This window comes from Mus caroli, chromosome 17, assembly GCF_900094665.2.
Source record: "Mus caroli chromosome 17, CAROLI_EIJ_v1.1, whole genome shotgun sequence".
NCBI classification, from domain to species: domain Eukaryota; kingdom Metazoa; phylum Chordata; class Mammalia; order Rodentia; family Muridae; genus Mus; species Mus caroli.
The window spans coordinates 66,787,251-66,793,426 of record NC_034586.1 but is presented as its reverse complement, the minus strand read 5'-3'; positions in this window follow the sequence as shown (position 1 = coordinate 66,793,426).

Genomic DNA, 6,176 nt, shown 5'->3' with positions numbered 1-6,176 from the left:
AAAAAAAAAAAAAAAAAAAAAAAAAACCAAAAGCAAAAAAACCCAGAGGTGCAGAGAGGCAAGGCTGGTGAGAGCCCATGAACAGCCCAGTGGGACTGGACTCATGTTGGGGGCTGGTAGGAATCAAACTCTAAGAAGCCTTGAAACAGGCCCAGAGCATGTATCCAAAATTCTTTCTTGGCTGAACTCTCTAGGACTCGTGTCTGTGTATACGAGTTTTTGGTCAATGTTATCAGCTCCCCCAACACCATCTCTGGAGTCTGTATGTGCCAGTGAGAAATATACACGTGGAGCTCCTCTCAAGAAAAGACCACCAGGGCCTACAAGGTGGCTCAGCAGGTTAAGGTACTTATCGCCAGCCAGCCCGGATAACCTGAGTTTGATCCCCAGGACCCAGCGGGTAGGAGGAGCAGACTCACTCCCTCAAGTTGTCCTCTGAGCTCCACTTGTACACAGCGTTAATGAGTACATCTCATAAATAAATAGTCATTTTGAAAAAAGAACCCTGGGAGGTGTTCAGTTGCTGGGTACATATTTTAAAACTGCAGTCCCAAATACTTGGATAGCTGAGGCAGGAGACTTACTTGAGCCCAGGTTCTCACAGATTCCTGTCTTGAGGAAAAGGGGAAAAAGAAAATCAAAGCTAAACACAACCATCCAAACGCAAATGACAAATGACAGCGGAACAGGAAGAAGGAGGATCCAGAATGCAAGGTCACCTTCCGCTCTGCACGGGGTCAGAGGTCAGCCGGAAACACAATGGATCTTGTCCCCAAAACACAAACCGAGCTTCTAAAACCTTAAATCAAAGCATCCAGACGCCTCCTCCCCAACCCCCACCCTGCCCAGTGATTTCAACTTATTCTGTAATATTCACAGTAGAGAAGGCAGACAAGTTGTTAGTATGGAATTTTAACGGTTTATAATCCTCTAGTGCACTGCCAACTTTAAATGGAAATGAAGACCATTTCATTACACTTGGGATCTCTCGAACTACAAACTTCGATTTCACCACTTGTATGAGTGTCACTTCTTGTTCTTATAACAGCGACACCCAACCAAGCTGTAAAACTGTTCTTCTTCCTCTTCTGGTCTCATTCGGCTCGTATCTCACCAAACACATTCCAAGTTAGGAAGAACTGAGAGTTAGAGGCCCTATGGTGACCCTGTCTTGAGCTCACCTCCTCCTCTTCCTTTTTAATGTATATGTATACATTGTATGTAAGGTACATGACAACCCTGTCACTGTCTCCAGACACACTAAACAAGGGCATCAGATCCCAAGATAGTTGGTTGTGAGCCCCCATGTGGGTGCTGGGAATTGAACTCAGGACCTCTGGAAGAGTAGTCAGTGTTCTTAACTGCTGAGCCATCTCTCCAGCCCATACCCTCCCCTTCTTCTAGCTCAGTGTTGAGCTAACACTGGAAGTCACAGGAGTGGGGAAGGATGTGGCCCAGTTCCTTGTTTCTCGAATATCATCAGCTTTTTCTTTTTTCCTTTGGCTTGAATGGAAAGCACACCCTCTCTGGACTCTAACTGCCCTCTCTGGTTACTTTGGTGTAGACGGTACAGGCCTCTCTGACAGCCACTCCATACAAAGCCTGCTCCCTTCTCATGCATGTGTGAAAGGGATTGGGTTTGCTTCTTCTGAGTGAGTTGGGGGCAGGGTTGGGGGTGGGGGTAAGGAGGATGGGGGGGTTGGGGGGATTGGGAGGGAGAGGGTGTGACGTCAAAGCTGGAGAACCCAGTTAGATGTGCTAGCAGCTGCAGCTGAGGCCCTGCACACTCCAAGAAAACAAGACCAGAGGCCCACACCTTTAATTCCCGCACTCCAGTGGCAGAGGCAGGTGGATCTCTGAGTTGGAGGCTAGCCTGGCCTACAAAGGGAGTTTCAGAACAGCCAGGCTTGAACCGACAAACCTTGTCTAGAAAAATCAACCAACTAATCAACCAAACTAACAACAAGTCAAACAAAAAAACAAAAACCAAGAGTCTTGTGACCTCGGTTTCCTCAGAACAGCGAATTGTTCTTGGAATGTCTTTTCATGCCCCTCCCAGGTGTAGCTGGCAGGAGTCAGTTTACTTCTGATTGTTCATTACAATCGGCTATTATGCCTGCATGGAAAACGGGGATTTTGTGGAGCATAAGTGGCCTTGCCCAGTCTGTCCACCAAGGGCACCTTGAAGGGCTCAAGTTGGACTGAACTTGACAAATACAGGATGGAGCAGAGCAAACATGGCACCAACAGGTTTGGGCTCTTACCCTTCTCCTTGCTAAACTGTTAGATTATATTCCTAAAGCCAGGCCCTAAGAAGGCCTACTCCCTTGTTTGGCCACACTGACTCCTTCCTGAGACAAAACACAAGGTCCCACAATCAAAGTCATTATCTGACCAATGTCCAATCAGGATTTACCAACTCCCCCTAGCACCGACTCTTTTTTTTTTTCCTTAAAAACCCACCCCAGCAAAAAATCTCAGCTCGCCACAACTTTCCCCAACCCCATCCTGCTCCGGTAATTTCCTTTGTAATGGATATTGGGTGTCTAGGTGTGTCCTTTATGGAAGAGGCAGACCTCCCTTGCGCCAATCTGAACTCCTAATCACCATTGCCCATCCTTGCGGCTGTGGCCTGGCCTTACCTCCATGGCCTATCCTTGCTGCCATGGCCCATCTTTTTTTTTTTTTTTTAGATTTATTTATTTTATGTATATGAGCACACTATGTAGTTGTCCTCAGACACACCAGAAGAGGGCATCAGATCCCGTTACAGATGGTTGTGAGATACCACTTAGTTGCTGGGAATTGAACTCAGGACCTCTAGAAGAACAGTCAGTTCTCTTAACTGCTGAGCCATCTCTCCAGCTGGCCATGGTCATATCCTTGCCACTATGCCCCCCTTGCCTCTATGTGGCCCGTCCACGCCTCTGTACATTTTACTCAATAACGTCTTTTCGTCCTCAGAGTATAAACTCTCTGATGTGCTCTGAATGGCTATTGCCTGAGACTTTAGTCTGGTTCATTTATTGGCTCCACTCTCCCCACTGTCTTCAGAGAATAAACATTTTGAATTAGAATTTAGGGAATTATAATTTCTAGATAGGAAGTCGTCTGCTGTACTGAGCTTACCGAACTGAGCTTTCTGTATATGTGTTGGCATGTTCAAGATGTAGTCAAAGAACCAGATGTTTTTGTATTTGTTGTTTTTTTTTATTAGATATTTTCTTCATTTACATTTCAAATGCTATCCCCAAAGCCCCCTATACCCTCCCCCAGAACCAGATGTTTAACATCAATGGACACCTCACATTACATTGACATACTCACTCATTTCACACATACACATCTCTGTGTGTGTGTGTGTGTGTGATAAACCTTGGAGTGCGGCTGTGAGGGTAAATTCTTCATGGACACAATATTCTAGTTCCTACTTCCCTTGCTCTGGCATGAGCTTGAATACAACCTGTGTGATAAGCTTGTCTTTTAGTCAGATTTGTCCGCTTGCAACTCAGCCCCCACACTCTGCCCCACTTGGCTTCATCTTTTCCCCTTAGGCTCAGACGCTAAAATGATATTTCAGATGGAGATGCATGGAAATCTGCCAACAGCAGATTTTGATGCAATTGGCCTTCCAAACACCGTTTTGTTCTGCTTTGTTTTGGGGCTGTTGGGGATCAGGCCTCCTGTGGGTGCACACCCAATGTGATGTGCAATTGTGTGCACTTGTGTGTGGTGATATAGCTTGCTATCCTTCCCTCGCTCCATTTTTTTTTTTTTTTTTAATGAAACAGGGTCTCAAGTTGCACCTGGAGCTCATGGATTGGCTGCCATGGCTGACCAGTGAGCTTCAGAGATTCACATGTTCCACTCTTACCCTCACTACCCCCATTTTTATAGATTTGTGTGTCTAACTAACTTTCATGTGGGTGCTGGGGAATCCCAAGCTCACCTCTTCATGCTTTTACCTATTGGTCAGCCTACTTCCTCCCAGCCCTTCCTGACCACCCTCACAGAGTTCTGATGAGAGCCGTGTCCTAGAATACGTGAAATAAACAAACCAACAAGGTCCAGGCGAGCACTTCCTCAGGAAATGAAAAAAATCTTAATTATCGTGATGAGAATTGTTAGCATCAGAAGCTGTTTCCACCTAGCCTCCGAATCCAGCGATGACGTCATCCCTAGGCGACAAGAACCCTCTCGTAACGCTTGCCATGGCAACCACTGCACACTTCCTGCGCATGCCTCACTCCCATCACCTGAGCACATCATCATCTGGGTTACCTATGTCATGGTCTAAGTCACAGCCCAGATAAGAGACAGAGACCCCGACCCATCTCTTTCTCTTTCCTCTTCCTTGTTTCTTACCCCCTTCCGTAAAGGACTTCTCTCGTGTGTTAATCATGAGCGGGACACTGAATAGAGTTTTACAAAATCTATACACAAGGACCTCATAGCAGCCCTATGCAAACCTGGACCCTTTCCCTTCTAATTACACAGGCTTAGAATCCAGTAGCCAGAGAGACTGTGATTAACTCAGCCTCTCAAAGATTATAATTAGGCTAAGGGCAACACATTTTAGGTCCATCTTAAGTATGTTGAAACCCCTGATTTACTTCTGTGTGAAGAGTAGCTCCCTCACATCACCATGATTTACAGTGTTGGGTGTTCACTCAACTTCAGCCTGGAAACCCAGTTCTTCTGGGCTAGCTAGCCCCTCCTCACAGGTAGAACTTCCCAAACATTCAGACTTTCCACTCTTGAGATGTCAATGCCCGTTCCAGGCATCCATTGTGCACCTATACAAGACTGGATACAAAGGTACTGCTCACTGGAAAGGGCTCTCCTTCAGTCTTTCCAGAGTTACAACCTGGCTTGCTAAGGTCAACAAACAGGCTCAGGGCTGGAAGTGGCAGCTGCAGAGACTAAGAGTGACCCTTTATGTTCCCCCAAGGGTAGGAAGCCTCTTTTCCCTGAACATGTTGGGACCTGGTGGGACTTCCCAAGAAATGTGCTACGTTGGACTCCACAGGAATCCAAGGTTGAACCATTCCAACTATCCATTTTGCCTTCACTCAAGAGCAGCCTTTGGGACCAACCTCCATTGCTCACTTAGTCATGTTAGCTCAAGCAGTGAAACATTAGGGTTTATTTGGAAAATAAAACAATGTGAGAAGTCTAGTATCTTTAAGGAGTGTCAGGTATAGGAGTAAATGTTATCTCTCTTTCTTTCTTTTTCTTTTTCTTTTTTAAGATTTATCTATTTTATATGTTAATACACTGTAGCTTTCTTCAGTCATACCAGAAGAAGGCATCGGATCCCATGACAGGTGGTTGTAAGCCACCATGTGGTTGCTGGGAATTGAACTCAGGACCTCTGGGGGGGGGGGGCATAGTCAGTGCTCTTAACTCTGAGCCGTCTCTTCAGCCCAGTAAATGTTTTCTATAGCAAGATATTCACCCTTAAGATAACAAGTATGTATTACTCCCTAAAGTAGACTCTAGGGTTTTCAGTTAGTAGAACATACATTTTAAAAGGTGTATTCATTTTTTATTTTATGTATAGGGATGTTAGTCCTCGTATGTGTATGCATACCGTGTGTGTAGTACTCTTGGAGGCCAAAAGAAATTATTCATAGGTAAATTATGAGCCACTACCTGGAAAGTGGGAATCCAACCTGGGTCCTCTGGGTAAGCAGCATACATTCTTACCCACTGAACCATCTCTCCAGCCCCAGTTAACAGAAGATTTTTATTTTATTCTAGTGAGACATAGGCTTGCCTGTAAAGGGTCCTGTACAGTATCGTCTAACCCCTTAGATCCTTGAATCTGTTGGTAAGCCTTGGACTCCAAACTCCTAGAAAAAGAAAGTGTCCATCAACCGGGTACTTTGTAATATCTATGAATGACACGTTCCAAATCCTTGGCTACCAGAAATCAGTGTAGATGTTCTCATAGAAGTCTCTTATATAGAATGGTGTAAAGTTCACGTATCACCTGTGCACGTCCCGCTGCGACCTCATCTCTAGGTTCTTAGTACAATATAATGTCTGTGTAAGAAGTTGTTGTAGTGCCTCGTTTAGGCAAGAATGAAAAGAAACAGTTATACAGGCTTAGTGTAGATGCCTTTTCCCAAATATATATTTTTCATTATTATTTCATTTATTTGTTTTGTTTT